The sequence below is a fragment of the Anopheles merus genome, chromosome 3R (assembly GCF_017562075.2).
Source record: "Anopheles merus strain MAF chromosome 3R, AmerM5.1, whole genome shotgun sequence".
Classification (NCBI taxonomy): domain Eukaryota; kingdom Metazoa; phylum Arthropoda; class Insecta; order Diptera; family Culicidae; genus Anopheles; species Anopheles merus.
In genome coordinates, this window is record NC_054084.1 from 12,598,458 (window position 1) to 12,617,389 (window position 18,932).

Here is an 18,932-nt window from a genome sequence, read left to right on the forward strand (position 1 = left end):
TTTACGTTTTTTTTAGTATATCGTGTTCTTAAAGCATGAATGCTTTTGTGTAATACATTTTGAGATTTGTTGAAAACAATATAAGAAACTCCTTTTAAATAATCATCATGTAATCTACTGTTCAATAAGCTTAATAGGTCTGATGATTGGCTGTTAGTATTCACTATTGACTATAGAGCAAATCAGATAATATTAAGTGCTTTACATGCTTTACATTTGCAATGCATTTGTGTTCGAATTCAAAATGCTCTTCGATTGAAAACAATCTAACAGCAGGAAACCTCTGCCACAGGTTCCTAAAACCAAATTCTTGTATTAGAGTAAAAAATGGCATTTAATAGTTAATTTTATTTTACTTTGCCCGAGATGATATCCATGGCAATATAATGCTTGTAATTGTACCTGTTGATTGCTTAAATAATGAAGACTTTTGTTGCATGTGTGCATTTTAATAGACTAAGAAATGTAATATTCCTCACTGTACCTTCTGTAAAGAGGGCACTATTTTGTAGGATCAAGAGCTTACACTTAGAGCTAACACATAGAGCTATTGCTAAAATTGCTCACAATCTCAAGAACAGGAGCTGTTGAGCAGTCAAAAACTAGATTTATAAACCGTTGGAATTATTTGGAAGACACTGAATTTGTTAACACTAAACTGTGCTGATCATTTATCTGTAATGGAAGCCCTTTTAGTGCAGTACATAAAAAAGTGTAACTATAATGAATTACTGATCACCAAAAAAGTGGAACAAATATTTCTCAAATTCTCAATTTTATTTATCTTCCTATCGATGTAATCCACCTATTCTGATGCCGGTGCGTTGTTCTTTATTGAATTAAACTACAAAGTAGTTTGGCTTTGGAACGCGCTGCTCTGATACTATGCACACCCACACAAAAAAGCAACCAAACACCACTCAAACTCTGCAGTCGCTCGCTTGCTTCTGTTGCTAATTTATTGCCAAAATGATAGCAGCTGCATCGCGGCTAGCCCAAAAGAGGCCCCGAGCGCAGCCCGCAAAAGCCGGAAGACTAATGACTGACAATTGTCTGGCTTGGGGTCAATTTGTTTTCAATTTGAAAATTTAATGCCTTGTTTTTCAGCTTGATTTTCAATTACACCACGGCGACCACGGCGTCCCGAGCCTCTTTAATAGACCGACCGGCTCCCTGGGAACGGTTCCAGATGGTGCGGGCCACCAGTTACCACATCCATCCGTGATGAGTGTGTGTGTGGGGGAGAGGTTCATTCGCGTTGCATTGGCAACCCGGTACCGTTCCGTATTGGATGATTTAGCTCCCGGTCCGTTTTTTGTCTTTTTCGATGGATGGCGCTGCATCGAAAATGGTTCACATAAACACACATACTCCAATGAAAGTCAATGAAAGGCGGTTTCTCCCCCTCGGTTGTGTGTTTGAGTGGCGCATTCGTTTTTTCCCTGGTTGTTTTAGTACCAAGAAAGAAAAATGACACCACGAAAACAGGGCAATGGGAATTTCCTTCAATTATCCCAACCAAAAAAAGAAAGGGAAGCGAGCCAAAAAGGAAAAAAATGACAAAAATGTCGCCAGTTTTCGAAACGCAGCTCCTGTCAACTGGCAGTGCTCGATGTGTTGTGCTCTTGTTACTGAGGGATGGGGAGTGTGCTCACCCGTTGGAAACGGTCCAATCCAATATGTCGTTTGTCAGTTTGAATAACTCAATAAGGAACCAGCAAAACACAACTACAACGGGGAAAGAACCCATCATTGGGGTTGACTGAATGGTGGCCGAATGTGTCTGTGTGCGAGTGATACGTACTTGGAAAGGAAGATCATTCATCATCGAATGTAACGCGAGGAAATGTAACGCAAGGAATGGAAGTCGTACCCAAAACAGTAGGGCATTATTTCGCGCCCTTCCCTCTGTCTTCCCCGGGTCTGTGTGATACATTGTTTCAAACTGACACAACATTGGGCCGCCCGCACCGTGCGCCGTAGTTGATTGGATGGAACAGAAAATGGAGGGTGGTGGCTCTAGATGCAGGAGATAAAGGGCCCGGCCCCGTCACCGTCTAACACATCGGACGTGATAATTTATGAAAAAAGGAAGCCTTGTACCCACCTCGCAACACACCTAACACACGCGTGGAGACATTGGATGGGAAATGGGGAAGCTCCTGTTTGTAAAAGTTCGATTGCATTTCTTCGTTGCGTTCCGTCGCCAATGATTGGAGCTGCCTTGATTTGAGTGACATTAATGCTTAATGAGAATCGCACCACCACCGGCAGCAATGATTGTGATTACAGCGAAGCGTTTTACGGTTTTCAATTTACGGCATCAACGCGAACGCGCCCGTGCAATTACTGCCCAAACGGAACGGGCTCTCGATAAAGGTGAGGTGTGCAATTAAACTGCCAGCCCTTTCGATTAAGCTGCCTGCCCATGTAAAGGCCTTCTTTCGGCTGGCCTTCTGACCCATAAATTGTTCGCCTGAAAAGTAAAACTGCAGCTCGGTTGCAGCTAGCTAATCAATAGACAGCTTTACAGCTGGCCGACTTCTTCCTAATAAAACTGAATTATTAATTCACACACAGACGCACAGACACACAGACAGGCGGAAGAGACGCATGAAGGTGAAACTTACACCGATGAAACAAAACAGTCCACACTGGCGGCACCATACGGTTCCATTCTCAGACCTGTCGACATGTTAACGTGGTGCAAGGGGCATTAAACGTCAAACGGCTTTGGAGTTGGAGCAAAAAAAGAGCTGGAGCTCACCTCACCCCCTCTGCAAAGCAGTAACCATTCATCAGTCCAACGACACTAAAAACAGCTAAAAGAAGCCTAGTGGGTACAATAACAATAAACTCTCCGCCCGACTCCGGCGCTGGTGTGCGTTCTGGTGTGCCCACCCGTGGTGCACTTTTAGGCTCGGGGTCCTTAATTAGGCAAAAGGTGTTTATAATCGAACGCGCGAGAACCCGGGTTGGGAGGCTAGTGCCTCCCGCTCCACGGTGCAACTGGGACGGATTTGGCTCTTTTTTTTAACTTACGCTCAGCCAGTCCGTGATTGTTTCACTCGCTTCGCGGCTTGTCCCTCCCCACGGGTCACACTTGGGACACTTTCTTAACCCTACCCCGGCCGGGTCCTGGTGGTGCAATAAAAAATTAATAAGATTACATTTATAACACGCTTGCGTCGCCTCTTGGGAGCCCAACAGCCGATGGCGAGGAGGTAGGAAGGAGCGCTCCAAGGTTTTGTCACCTGAAATTGCTGATAAGCTTTACGGATTTTTATGAGCACTGGGTAGTAAATTTAAATTTAATTAAACCCATCCACCCATCGCCCCTTGCTGGCTGGCTGGTAGACAATCGTAACGAGGCTGCCATTTAAAAACACGTGTTCTTTCCTGATTATGTGTAGTTTTTTTATCTTCTTCGCCGGTCTGGTATCTCTCGTACGCTGCGCTGCATGCTCCATTAGCCACCAAACGAGAAAGCATGCGATTGCGTAGCCGATCGGGCGATCGCGGGATTAGGTTTTATCGAATAATTTATGGCTCTAACAAGAATTAAAATCAAAACCTGTCCGCGTTTGACCGTAGGTAAGCGCATTTAAATTAGTCAACAGAAGAAGATGAAGAAGAAGAAGACGAAAACCAGGGATAATTCGATTTTTCGATACAGTAACACAGGTATTTCCTTCCTTTTTTTTATCATCCAATCAGCCACCTTTGGGGGCTTTGCATGTGGGGATGGTGATTGTTTTGTTTTGTTTTGTTTTTTTTTCACTTTTACCCTTGTTTGATTAGAGTAAGGTGTGATGTTAACGATAATAGAGTTTTAATAGGTGTGACTCATCAGCTGCACGCTGGTAATCTATTACAGCAATGAATAGACAGTTGTTTAAAGAGGGAACTGTGGACTCGAAGTGAAAAAAAGGTACATTTTTATGTTGCTTTGATGTGCTGGGTAAACAAGTTAATTTAATGCCCGTCGATGGTAGAATCGATTGAGATTGATCAAGAGAACCTTTGGAAAAGCGTTTAGTTTAGTAACAAACAAAAGCATTGGCATTTTAATTAGTACATTGAAGTACAAAAATAAATTACCTCGAATATAGTTTGGCTTTGGACAGCTTTATAGATTCGTAAATGGTACATACAGCACATAATATTGGAAGCTTTTGCGATATAAGCAGCATTTATATATGGATTTTGACACTTGCTGGCTGAAATCATGTCAACACTCCACATACAAAATCGTACCCAAAACAAGCCTCAGTATTTCATCCTAATAAATAGGTAAACAGACGCCGTCACGGGCTCGATGCTAAGTACATTGCTGAAATCCAATATGGCGGATCGTAACTGTCACAATCCGGATGATGAATACTGTTCCACTGACAGGCTGAAATTTCAGCGCGTTGGAGGGAAAAAGAAAAGGCCTGAAAAGGAAATTATTATAATTTAAGCTTATTAACATAAGCTGGTAATGTTAATGTTTGTACTAAATGTCCCTGGAATGATCAGAACGCCAAGGCTCAAGCAAATAACTTAGTAATCTAAGTCAAAATGACTAATGGTTCTACGTGCTAAGCAGATGTTAGACAGTTTGAGTTGTAATTTGATTCTTTTTATAATGATTTGAAGTGAATTCATTGATGAAATGAGTCGTTGTTTTACTATATTTAGGAAAAAGATATTAAAGAATAATGGCCTTCTGTCTAATAAAAATTTATGTACATATATTGTATTCTATCCTGAAATTGGAAAATCTGGGTCAAACGAATGTTTCATTGTATTCATAAATCATTTATATGTTTTCAATATTATCGGATGGAAAGGATAAATAACAAAAAAGCATGCTTAAATTTATTCACATTCGCAATACAGAATGTCAAAAACTGACACATTTACCAAGCCTTATCTTGTATAACACACTGAAACACTACACTCCCGGTTTGTGCAAAATGCCACACACTCTGATGAAAGCTGCGCATAATCGAATTTTATCACTATTCAATATTGATCGATATTTCAACGATCCCGCAGCAGCGTTCGGCCTCCCACCGATGCCCTCGATAATCAATCGCAAACGCGCTGGCCACATTTAATACCGCACGGCTCACCGGTCGGTTCGAAAGCTAGCGCTGCTGTCTAGCTTCCTAATGCCGATGCCGAATCCGACACCACCCCCCGTCCTGAACCTTCCACCCCAGGTATCGGTTAGACACAATTTTTTATGACTCCCTCGCGAATTCCACACACGCTCGGGACGCCAGGTTCGCCAAAACCAATCGTACCATCGTGCTCTTCCCGAGCGCGCACACGCCGAGGACAGCGAGGACACAAAAGGTGCTGCTGCGCATAACGAACCGGGAGCTTGATTTATGGCCCAATGGACACACGGGCCCATTATCTTGTGTGCGGTGCTGGTGCCACCAACAGACACCAACGCCAAAAGAAGGTGTCTTCTGTTTTCGCCACCACTTCCACCATGCCACGCCACGCACGCTTGTATACATAAAACATACAAGTCGTCGCAGCGTATGGGCGTATAGCTCCTGCAGGTTGTGGACCGGCGGGACCGGAGGAAACTGGGTGCGCGCGCGTTTTATCGTGGTTTAATTAATTGAGATTAGTTTACTGTCGCCGAAAATGAATCCGATCCACGATAAGCTTCCAAAACGATAGCTCTACAATGTCCAATCGCACGTTCGCCCGATTGGACATTGGAACATTGGCGCAAAGAGAAAGGAGGGAGTAGCAGGCGGCGGACAGGCACGGTTTCCGTTGTCTACGTTTTTGGAACCACGGGTCCGATTACACCTCGCCGAGCAGTTTGCTCCGCCCGGGGAGTGGAGCCGAACGCTCGAATCGGTCCAGTGGGAGCTGTTGGGAAGCCGGAAAAATTATGCTGATTGAATTGTTGGTCCATAAAATGAGCAGCTGGTTGAGCGGATTTTCGGTTGTCTAATGGCGTGTTGCTGGCGCCCACGTCGTCGATTGCACTGTCGTGTGCAGAAAAGCGCTCCGGCTAGCGTGAATGGAGAGATTAGCGTTGCATGCGAAACCAACGCGTGAAGGCAAGAATAAGACATTATCCTTTAAATGAAGCCATTTTGGTAGGCTTTATCCTGCGCTGGGGCGGCTGGGCTGGCGATAGCACTCGATCGACGAGTCGATCGTAAATTAATTCAATTGCAATAGGCTTACTGGGCTGATTGTGGTAGCTTGTGTGTGTAGTTGTGGTTTCCTGCTAACGAACGAACAACCGCAAACCAACATGGTTGAAGCGAGAGAAAAAGCCGAAACACACACACATTCGGCTTAAGGTTTTAAAATGATAAAAGAAAAAAACCATGCAAACATAACGCAATCTGGGAATGCTCTTTTGGACTCTCCAAGTCTGGTTATGAGGTAGTTTTTATGCAAACGACGCCCCAACTCGAGCTGTGCAGCAACAGCAGCTGCCAATGCAGAAGGCAATTTGACGATGGATTTAGGAGTCTGATTGCTTTACGATCGACTTTGCTGCGATCGATCTCGGGATCGGTTGAAGTCGCAGGGGCAAGCCGTGATCTTGCGACATTCAATCCATTTCGTAACGTCTCGTGCCATTTCCTGCGCTCGATGGTTCATTTGCAGTGAGGAAGGCCTTTTTGAGACATATTAGCAGCAGTTTATTGCTTTATTGGATAAGATCTTGCCGTGGCAGTGTGAGGGAATATTGGGAATTTAATTCTAGCGAACAAATAAAAGAAGGCTTCGATAACAATATGAGGCGCTCAGTATTAAACAGTGCTAGCTCTTGCCACTACAAAAAATCTTGAAGTATATTTAGAGCTGAATTAAAATAACAAGGAAATCTTTATAATATTCCAAGAAGCTCTGCCGACCTGATGCCTCTTTTCATGAAGCATCTCCACCAAATCCCAACCTAGCATACCACACATCAATCTTCTTCCAAGCTGTAGACAGCTTAATTAACACCCTCTTTGTGTGGCCTTCAGAAACAGTGAACCGCCTTCAAGAATGAAGATTTCGGAGCCTCGAGCACGCTCAGCCCCGTGCACCGAGGATCAATTCTGATACCGCTGACCCTGAAAGGGCTGGCCACTCATCAATTACTGCGTGGCATCGCAATCTCAACGATTCCAAGATCGAAAAGCCCATCCCCGTCTGTTTGTGGCCCTTAAGTTCATCTTCTTCCGTGCTTTTTTGTTTCGGTACATCATCACACATTAGTCTAGTCGTTCCAAACTCCGAACAAAAGCGATGACTATTGGATAATCGTTTCCAATAAGCTGTCGATGAAGGTGTGAAAAATCGTACCCACCCAATCGTTAGTGTCACCGAAGGCCGAAGGCAACAGGAGAACGGACGATCCGATTTATTCCCCTTTGCTGCTGCCCATCTCACTGGGCCGAGACTGCCAGGGAAATCCACCTGTCGATGGCGTTCAGCCTTTGGAGGGCTGGTGTGTGTTTTGTGGAAAGATATTTGGTTACGCGCACGCTAAGCTGCTGCTGATCGTGCTTTGCTTGCTCACCCGATGACAAAAGCATAAATTATGCAAATACAGCCCACCGATCGATCGATCGATCGCTCGCGTGTATTGGATGGCTGCCCGTGGAAGGTGTCAAGGTGTTTTGTTTTGTTTCCCGAGCGAACTGGCGAGCGAACAACCGAATTCACCAATCCACCCCGGTAACAGAATCGGCCACAAGCGAAAACGCTCGATGCTCATTATCTGATTAATTTGTAAATTCATTAATTTTCCCATATCTCCCCGTGCCGATCGATCGCCGCGCTAGCCAGCGCTGTGGTCTCTGCACGGGTTGACTCGTTTCCATTCCTGTAACTTGGAAAGGATTGATCGGGTGAGGGAAGCGGCTCTACGTCGATGAAAGCTGATACCTCCCTCGGTTTTCCCAGCGCAACCGAACGGAACGGGTGTGAGGGAGGGTGAAGAAAAATCGTCTTTTGAACGAGTGTTGACAAAGTGTTGATCGAGTAACGATCGAATACATAAGCTCGTTCCCGCCCCTCGCTCTCTCTCTCTCTCTCTCTCTCCGGCCATCTGCACCAGTGTCGTAGGAAGTGGATTAAGCCAGGGAACCTGTTCGTCATAAATTACGACCCCGTTGTCAACGTGGCTATGCAATGTGTCAGCATGCAGTGCGGCGAGGGTCGCCGGTTTAGAGATGTGTATTGTTGCCTTTCCTAGTTGACACCCGCTGGCTCAGCCGACGGGTCGGTTACAATCCTGCCCAGCGTTTGGACGTCCTTTGGCCTTTGGTGGAACAATACGGGTCCTGTGTCCAGAGAGCTAAGATGGGCTGCATTGCGCACGGTAGGTGGTGGCCGTGGACGTTGCGAACGGTTAAGAACCAGTTGTCATTGTGCTGGCTGTTGATGGTGGTATGATACTGGTATTTAGAAGTGCCTTTCGATCGTTAAGAATAGGATTGTTGGCTGTGGTAATGAATGTCTAATAGCAGCTATTCTTGTTCAAAGTACCCGAGAGCCGTTCTCAGATAGGCTGCAATGATTCTTTTAAAGGAATTGTATTTAAATTGTTATTGATTATTTAAGAGATTGTGTCTTAAGATACCGGTTTGCAGTTGTTTGCTTACAAGTCTAACTACTTTATTGAGGGAAAAAACTCAATTTCCAAACACAACTGTTAAGCGAATTCGATACAAGTTTGCATAAGTTCATGGTTATAATTACGTCCAACAAAATTATTTTTATATTAAATTATCATCTGCCAGCTTATTAAATTGTAATGAAACTGAGCAATAATTAAAAACAATACTGAATGATGTTAGAGAGTCATTATTGCATCCATAATACTGCATAGCAGAGCAGAAAATTAATTAGGAGCAACTCTCTTTCTTCCCGATTTGTTCAATGATTTTACCCGACCGTATCTGACATTATGTTAGATGAAATACTACATACTTAACAAAATAAAGTTATAAAGTTCCTTTTTTAAACTATTTTCTACATCACATTAAAAACAAGATATGTAGATTTATACGTTGGATAATCGTTTCTTAAAGATGCCGATTCTGTTGAAACGATCGTTGAAGAGATCCACTCTTAAAAAGCAGCAGAATAAAGGTAATAAACATTTCCCAACATACATCTATACCAGTCTAAAATCACAAATTGTAACCTTTTGTTTTGGTTGATAACCTTCGCAAGGGAAATGTGATCTCATAAGACAATCAATGTTGATGGTGGCACCATGACAAATCTAAAGGAATCGGTTAGCAATGTACAATTGTACAATATTGTTTGGACCACCTTGCCTTAACGCCCGACTTTCCCCAGCACCCTTTTGCACAACAGTTACCCCATTTTCCGGTGACCACGAAAACAAAAACCTGCCCAAACCATGTCCCGACCCAGCCAGCCAGGCCGGGGCTGCGGCAATGGGCACAATTAGAGCATTATCGTTATTTATCGCACATAATCACCTTTCGGGGATAGAATTGTCAACGGCAAAAAGTTGCCAACCGTGCTCGAATGCGCACAACCCTTTCCCTTTCCTCGCGCCAGTTGACAAGTGTGCGTGTGTGTGTGTGTGTATTTTTAATGTTACTGTTAGCCGGGCCTGTACCAAGGGCCTTTGTTCGCAACCCGTCAACGCCGTCCATGAGCAAATAAATTACGAAAATTCAACACCCTACACCGTCCTCGATCGTCGTCTGTTTTCTTTCACTGTATTTCATACAAGTTGTCCTGTCCGTTGTTGTTGCTGATGAACTCTATTGCCACGGCTGGCGTGTTGATTAGGCTTCCCAGCTTTCTCCCGTGTGCAGCCCTCCAGCGCTAAGGGACCAGTGACATGAAATGTGGTGGAAAATTATGTGAAAAGAGTGAATGAAATACAAGGGCGAGCAGAAAAAAAAAACAAGACAACGTATTCAAAAACTTGTCACCAACTGGGGCGGGTGTGCTGTACAGTTAACAAAGTTGTGTGAATGTTTCAGTGTGTTTTTTGTTTTTTGCTCCGTACGATTGCCAGGTGATTTAGATTTTTAGCCCAGACAGTGCGCGAACCTGACCCATTTGCCCAGCTGGAACGGGGAAGGGCATGAGGGATGAATATGAAAATTTTCCAACATCATGCGAATCGATCATTAGCAGCTATTCACTCAAATGCGGGCAACTGTGTTGGGGCGTTTGGCTCGAAAGTCTTGCAGAACGCCACGCAGGACAATGTCTGTATTTAGGGGTGCTACAACTGCTCGAAGACAATACCGGCATGTGTCGTGTGACCATCTTGAGCACGGGCACAAAAGACACTTCTACGAAAGGCAAAACAAAACGCTAAAAAAACGTTAATGTTACGAAGTCAACACGTCTCAACGCACCCGGGTCCGAGACCACCGGCTGCGAGTAGCTTGTTGATTCGGTTGTGTCGTTTCGAGGCCGGCGTAGGTCCGACAAGGTTGCAGCACCTTTGGGCAACGGGGTCAAATTAAGTCATTTGCAAGACACGACCTGAAACTGGAGCGCAGTTCGCCAGCCAGCCACGTGGTGGTGTTAAACACCTTCCGAAAATGACGAGTAGCGCCCCGTCGAACGCAAAATCGCAATCAGCAGCAGCGGACCGAGCTACACCGACGAACTACACGCGGCCAACCTTTCGCACTTACAAACAACAGCAGAACGTTTCGAACTTCTGCAGCGAAACAATATCGTACTCAAAAAAAAAAAAAATACAACTCTTCATTGTGGCCTTTTTGGTGCCTTTCGTTCTTTGCTGGAAGTTCCCTACCGGTGGGTCACTGCCGCAAACGCACGACACACCAGCACGGATAAGATTAATCACCGCCGCGAGTGGCGAGGTTTATTCTCATCATAAATAAACATCTACTTAAATCCTTTTTCTTAGAGCGACCCAAACCACGCCAAACCATTTGTTTGGGCGCAAGGATCGACTGTCCTGCGTATGCGCTTGGTGGTATGGGGTGCCCAGCGCGGTCCATGCGAGGGACTTCTATGGACCTGGTAAAGAATAATGACTATTTTGACGTTTCAATATAGACACACAAATATAAGAATAACGATGCTCATTTGTTACGCTCCTTCCACCACGCTGGCCCGGTGGTGGAAGTTCTTCTGTTTGGACGCATAAGCGCATTGTTGTCCAGCCAACAAACTCTACACGGGAGGTTTAAAGCAACCGGGGCCAACTACCTTTCTATCGATGGAGGTGGAAAATGAGCTAGAATTGGAAATACAAAGCTGGAAATGATGCAGAACGTGATAAGCTTAACCGTTTGTTGATGGAAGTAGATGTTATTATGATAAAGAAATCGTTAACAATTTCATGAACTTACATTGTAAGTTCTTTATTTTTTATTGAAGACTTTAATATAGGTAACATTCCTGTGTTGAAGTATTTGAAACAATTTTTGTTATTTTACTGTGCAGTTTAAAACAACTTCATTTGGAGTATTCAAATAATGTCATTTTAATTGAAGTCAAAGGAACAATTATTCCATTGCATTTGAAATAGTTCGCTTAAGTTTGAGTAATTATTTTTTTTGTGATGGGCGTGTAGTTATTGAGAACTCTTCATATGGCCAATTAATGTCGAATCATTAAACATACTGAATCTAAAAACTGAAAGTTTCAAAAATTCTAAAATAATCTTAATTGCTCATGGATGTCTTGATGCAACGTAACTAATATTTTTCTTCTTCTTTGGCTCAACAACCGCTGTCGGTCAAGGCCTGCCTATACCCACTAGTGAAGTTAGCTTGGCTTTCAGTGACTTATTGCAGCCATAGCAGGAAAGTCATTCCTACGTATGGGGGGCACGGTCTATTCGGGGCTTGAACCCATGATGGGCATGTTGTTACGTCGTACGTTTTGACGACTGTACCACCAGACCGGCAACTAATTTTCACAATAATTAAAAATACAAATAATTAGAATTCAAGATGCAATAAGAACATTGGAGCTTTGCTGTTATCTAACATTGGTTTCCACTGTAATTCTAGTTGTACTTTTACTCTTATTGGAACCTTTTTAGTCCTACAAGGAATTAAACACACATGCTACAAGTAACAATCAATCACATATTGTCAATGGTTTAATGTTTAAATTGAAAATATTTCTCCAGACTTAGGTCACAATCATGATTGTAATGTTAAAACGTAGCCCTATCTATTTTCCTTACCAAAGTAATGCCTACCAAACGTTTCAGTCAATGCTTCGTTCTTTCAATCTCTGTACTCAATTTGAAATAAAAATGTAAACATAAAAAAATCAACAATCAAACCCCTCTAGGGTGGTCGATCGCGTGATATCATCGACGACAATCGATCGTCGGTACCATCGGGCACGAACAGTGGGGGGGGGGGGGGGACACCGAGTAAACGGCCGACAGTAGTAGCGGGTGTATAATCGTATTATCCTGCATTTTTGGGGCCGTTTTCAATTAATTATTGTTTGGAATGTTAATTTCCAGCATTCCACCTCCACAGTTCGGCGCGCTCGAGTCTCGCGGTGATGTGTTCGAGGGGAACTGGTGTGTAGAAGAAGTTGCTTGGTGGATTCCTTTTCGTTTCCCCGTATTCCCACATGCACCGTCAAAGCCCCTGGGGACTTTACACGAGAGCATGGCACTACGTAAGCGTCGAGAGCTTGAGAGATGAGAGTGAACAAGAGAGAAGAATGGCAAGCGCAACGGCCCAACGGTGTTCCGGCGATGGCCATTTGTAGCATTATTTTTATGGGCAGCAACAAACACCTTGGTGCGCACAGCAGGACCAGACCAATGGACGCCTGCTGAGGTCCTAGTGTCCGGTCCGAGGGACACCGAGGGATAAATATTGTCACCTCGGTTTGACACCCGCCGGGAAGGGTTGCATGTGTGTGTGCGTATGTTTCTGTATGCGACGAGCGACGATGTGGCAGCAAACTGCATGTCCGTAGGTGTGAATGTGCTCGGGAAGAATCTTACTCCATTGCTGTCCCGTCTGGCAGCACTGGCCGCCCCGTCGACGGTGAAATCGAGCTCAATAAACAAATATGAAAAGTTGCATCGAGCGAGCCCAGGGAGGGAAAAAAATGTACACGAATTTATCACGCTTGTTTGCGCTGCGTCTCTCGGACCGGAGCACACACAGTAAGCCTCTTCGCTTCCCGGTGGGCATCTTCACGCATGTACGGCGACACGAGGTGAGGGCATTTCGTGCCAACAAGTGTTGAAAGACGGATGCGGCCACCCACGGGTCCACGGGCTCGGAGCCTGGGCGAGGGCACGACCACCACGGGACCATCGGTACGAGCGGTGCGCGGAAACGGTTTCGATTTGGTCTCACACTTTTAAAGAGTTGTTTTGAAAAATTAGCTAAAATTAGAGGTCAAAATTATGGGTTCCCGGTTACCCGGGGGTTTTCGGTTCGTTCGCCCTTCCCTACCCTCGTTCCGAATACCTCAGCGGCCTAGAACGGGAACTTTAATTTCTTTTCGAACGGAGCGATAGTCCGCCAGAGCAAAACCGTGCCGTGGGCTTTGCCGGTTCATTGGCGATGACTGACAGCGGTATCGCGCCAATCAGAGGGTGTTCCTGGAATGGGTCAGCCTTTGCGGTACTGAAACCATCACTCAAATCCGTTCCGATGCCTCAGGCTTTTTTTGCCGGGAGACGACGAAGCAAGTGGACGAATCTTACCCAAACTACGAGGCAGACAAAAAAGCGGTGATTAGTAGTCGTTTCGTTTTGACGACTTTTTGAAGTGTTAGAAATGGGGTCTCCTCGAGGGATGGGATTCGATTGGAAAAACGGCCCCGGCAGTCATTATCATCAATTTCCGCTCCCGACGCAGGCGGTGCCGTTGCGTGATTCCTGCGAACGCCAGTTAAGACATTTCGATCATTAGCGGGATAATAATATAATTTTAGCCGGGCACTGTTGCTTCCTTGATGGGTTTCTGGTATTCTATGATAGGAGGTGTTTATTTCTTTGAGGTGAGATTGAGCTGCGGGCCTGTTTTGTTGGGTGGTCACCAAGGTCGCACTTGACGCACGGCGTCTTTTGACACGTTAGGTGACGACGATGTGTTAGCTTTTCAACAACTGCGTGAAAGGTTTCGGGTCATTTCGTCTGCAATGTTTGTGCGTGCGTGAGAGGATTAAATTTAGAGACATGGTGGGTGGCTTCGACTATCTATAGAGCTTGCTTGAGAAGATAATTCAAACATTTACTGCTACTTCATGTCGGCAATGACATCATAGAAGGTGAACAGACAGCTGAGCATGTATTTGAAATGTTCTAACACTGATCTATTTAAGGAAACTGGTAGCACCACATCGCGATAACTCGTAGACGCAAATGATCCTTTTGAACTCCTTCTGTCTTAACCTACTACAGCATAATGCATTAAATGAGTTAGCTCTTAATCAATAAAACAATTTCCCTGATAAAACCTTTACAACGACTGCAACATATTGTAAACACATGTCAAGCGATAGGCATATCTGAATCTTTTTTACTTATCTCCCTGGAAGCGTTTGATTGGCCGGAAACACTCGGCCGAAAACAACGTGATGCGTCATTAAGTTCCTTTACATGGCGATCCTTTTCATAGTACTCGACACAACTACACATCTCATGATACCTTCGCGTAACAAACCATTCCTTCGGTTCGCGTTTACAAAGTCGTCCATCATTCGGGTGCGGCCGGCGATAACTAACTGCCATACAGGACACCACAGCACCGAATAGCCGGCCGTAATAGCTTCATCAGTGCGACCACGCGTACCGTAATTCATTACGAAGCGCCCCTCAATAGTTTCTTCGTCAGCTATTCCGGTACAACATTCTTTCCATTCCGCGGTTGAGTTGAGAATGGGGGGGGGGGGGGGGGAGAAGGAACACACAAGACACTACGTCCTTCACGGGATGCACTAATGTGCCGCTGGGAAAGCGGAGATCGTTGCAGGCGCTCGTTCGGTCAACACCTTGAAGCGTACCTCGGAGCACCGCCCGATGCGCATTCCTTAAGGTCGTAATTAATTTACAATGCGCCTATCACACTATCATCAACCGCGGAAAACGCACGTTTGCAACCGACACACGATCGCGCAACAGGCGCAACGATCATCCCGATGCACGCCGTGCACCACCGTCATCAGACCCAGCACGGACGTAGCGCCGATTATCGTACGCACACAAATTTTTTTCGTTTTTATGCGTGTTTTCGGTTTTTATGACCGCGTGGACGTTATTAACCGGGGAAGGTTAAAGAAAGAGAGTGTGTTTTTTTGGACGTGCATTTTGCTTCCCCTGTTTTGAAGCATCTACGCTCGGCCCCGGTGCAGTTTAACATAGTTTGAAGTTGTAAAAATTTGTTTCATTTCAATTTTTATATACTGCACACCGTGTAGTGTCTGCTTCAGTTGGTGGAACGTGGGAAGTAGGGAAGACTTAAAAACAGATCGTTATCGACGTACCTTAATAAATGTAAATGCGGCGTACGGAAGGAATTTGAAGTGGTGCACCAAAAAAGGGAAAAAAAGAGCCGAAGGAAAGTCCAGACCCTTGCTAGGGTGCGTGTGTACGGGGTTTTTTTTTGGGGGGTTTAGGCCGTTGTGTTTACCATAATCATGGGTAGGCACGATGAAGCATGTATGTAGCATCGTTTTTTTCGACACCTTTCGACTGACTCAGTAATCTCTTTTGGCGTTTGGGAGGAGAAGGGAGAAGTCAACGAAGCCATTCGGATAATTCGGCACAGGACAGGTGAGCTTTGCATAAAGTGGCCCGATGCATGTGAATGAACGATTGGACACTTTGGATCATGTTGATCATGGTTTAGCTGCTCGGATCACTCACGAAGAAAAGATTGTTGGGAATAAATTTGCCTCACTGATTGATGTTATGAGTTGCTGATAAAATGATGATAAAAACACATATGTATGCAGTATATGCCAAAAACGGACCCTAAACAGTAAAAGTACATTACATTAATTTCCTAGGCTTTATTCTTTCTCGCATAAAAAAGTCTTTTGACTCTGTGGTTGCTAAAGTCGGCTGAACGATCATGGCAATTATCTAATCTTTTATTTATGATAACTAATTTGCCATTTCCTCATCGCATCATTTTACTGAGATCGGTACGATCCATACAAGCTATTTTGCATAACCACTCAGCTGCACCCGATTGCACCCAGTCAGGGACTGGATGATGTGCTAAAAACTTAGCGTGCTTTAAGCTCGTTATTGCCACTCGATAAAGTTTTGATCGATATAGATGTATCGTTTTTCTAGAGGATGCGTAAAGTTAAGGAACCTTTTGCTTACTTAATCAACACATTTTCGGTGTGTTATGTTGGACGTGTTTGAAACAATGCGCTTTAGTGATTGTAGTGACTTCCATAGCTTCCTTCAAACTCTAATGCAATCAATTGAGTTAAAAATGATGATTTTCTTAAAATAACGACATCAACCCGATTCGTCGCTGCCCCTCCAACATGCCTGCAGCGTTCTAAGACTAGTTTTTAATTTTCCGCACCATAAACACCCACCACCACTGTCTCGCCGAAGCAAGCGGGCACCACTTCGGTACCGACAGATGGTGCTCAATTTTCCAACCTCGCCTCGAAATGGGTGGGCCCACCGATTGGGATCACTTTTCACGGTCCAGTGTCGTCGGCATTAACTCGTCATTACCGCCATTGCTACTGGACTGGGTGCTGCCAGCGGTCGTCGTTTCTTGATTGAATAGCAAAAGGGTACGGAGGAGTGTGTGTGTGTGTGTGTGTCTGGCGGGTAATTTTTCATCTCGCGATTACAATCGAAACCAAGCGGGATAGATTTTTAATGTGCCCGATGTGGTCGATGATTGTATCCTGCCCGCCAATTGATTCTGTGTACCCTCATCGGCAAGGTGCAAAGCTGAAAAGCTGCGGCAAATTATCCGTTGTGATGTTGTGATATTGTGCTTAGCGATAGCCGGGAAGCATTCGATTGCATCCCCTCTAAACGATACAGCCGACGCTACCCTATCCACTCCACCGCTGGGCAATCGCACCACGCTCAAACGGGTCGCGATCGAATTGTTCCCGTTTTGATGGCAGGAAAATCGGTTCGGTTGAAAATCAATGATTACGGTTTAATCATAATCATTTGGAATGGAATGGAAACGCCCGGGCCCCGTCTCCGAAAGGGCCCTGAAAGGCAAAACCGGCGACCGGGGGGAGCAGTATGCAATAATCGTTTATTCGTCGATAAAGCACAACGCGTTTTCGCAACGCTTGGGACGGGGCAGATAATTAGCCGGATATTGCAATGTGTTAAATCGAGGGAACGGACCGAGCCGGAGTTTGGTAGCGAAGGGAAGAGAAGTGTGTGTGTGTGTGTGTGCGTGTGTGTGTGTGTGTGTGTGTGTGTGTGTGTGTGTGTGTGTGGTGTGTGTGTGTGTGTGTGTGTGTGTGTGTGTGTGTGTGTGTGTGTGTGTGTGTGTGTGTGGTGTGTGTGTGTGTGTGTGTGTGTGTGTGTGTGTGCGTGATGGGGCATGAAACTGGAACGGTTTTAGGAATGCTGTAGCATTACGGGTTTGCTCGAAATCGTTTGAGAGGAGTCATTCTAAAAAGTGTTTTTAATAGAAGCATAAAATTACTTTAAACATTTTTTTTAAACTAAATAAATATACTTTTGTAACACATTTATGTGATTTGATTATAAAACATCATTGAAAATGTATTCAATGTCAAGCCAGTCAAGTCACACAAGACACAAATAATTAACCTAAAAACATTGTTGAGTAGTTCAAAAGTAATAACTTTAATAGACGCAGGGAAAATATTTGAATGCCTTAGAATGAAGACAGAAATTCACAAAATATAGAATAAAACACAATTTTCCCAATCATGAATGGAAATTATTCCACATCGAACATGCACAACCGATCGTTTAGCAATGTTGCATGTTGCTGCCAGGGGGAAAATCAATTGACACCGAACGCAAACGCACTCTACATACCTCGACAGCCCGGCAGCACCGGCGCGCATTAGCGCTCGCTTAGTTGCTTATGCATACGAATAATTGAAAATTATCGAGCCAATTTACGTCGAGCGTTTTGCGGGGATGCCTGCTGCTGCTGCTGCTGCTTCTGCTGCATGTTTCAAAATCCTCTCCACGCGACCACGGAACCGCGAACCTCGGACGAAGGTATTTTCCTTCGTCATTGCAACACAGAGCCCTGACCGAGAGCCCCGCCGAACAGTGCGGAGCACGCAAAGGGGTTTGAGTGACGGAAGATTGCGTCCATCAAGAATCGGAAGCGTGTGTGTGTGTGTGTGTTTGTTGGGGCGCTCCGTAAAAACCAAAGAACGAAACGGAGAAACGGAGAAGATAAAGATCAGCTCACTTTGCGCTACCATATCCGGCCCCGCGAATGCACCCGTCCATCCGTCCCAATAGGGTGTGTGTGTGTGCTTGGCTAATTTAACAACCTGCGAATCGGGGTACCTTCAAACTGCAATCGGTACGATCGTGGCCGTTGCACTTGCGCCGCCAAATCATCATTGGTGGTTGGTTGTTTTTTTTTGTCGAATCCCAACTTTTTCGCCAAAGGTAAACAGTGCGAGCGGAAAGGAGCCACAGCTTTCCGCCGGCGATCACTACCGATGTGCAACACTGTTTTTAAGCAACATCTTACAAAAGATCGTTTTGTTACGTCGGACTCCACCAAAAAAGGGAATTTTCGACTGAAACTATTGCGCAACAGCAACCAAAGGGCAGAGGAAGAACTCAATAAAGAAACCAACCGCCAGGAAGGGAAATTGAAATTAGCATAATTAGCTTCCTGTTGCCGGCGTGTTAGGCGCGTCATTTGGTCGTATTAGACCGATCCGGACGGCGGCGGTTTTGCACCCTCACAGTAAGGGTTTTGCAAACGTCTAAA

The 18,932-nt window shown here is 44.9% G+C and overlaps 1 protein-coding gene across 2 annotated transcripts in view; it reads left to right on the forward strand.

The window, feature by feature from the left end:
- The window catches only part of LOC121597197 (T-box protein H15), a 55,831-nt gene that overhangs the window by 10,045 nt on the left and 26,854 nt on the right, over positions 1-18,932 (forward strand). The window lies entirely within an intron of this gene.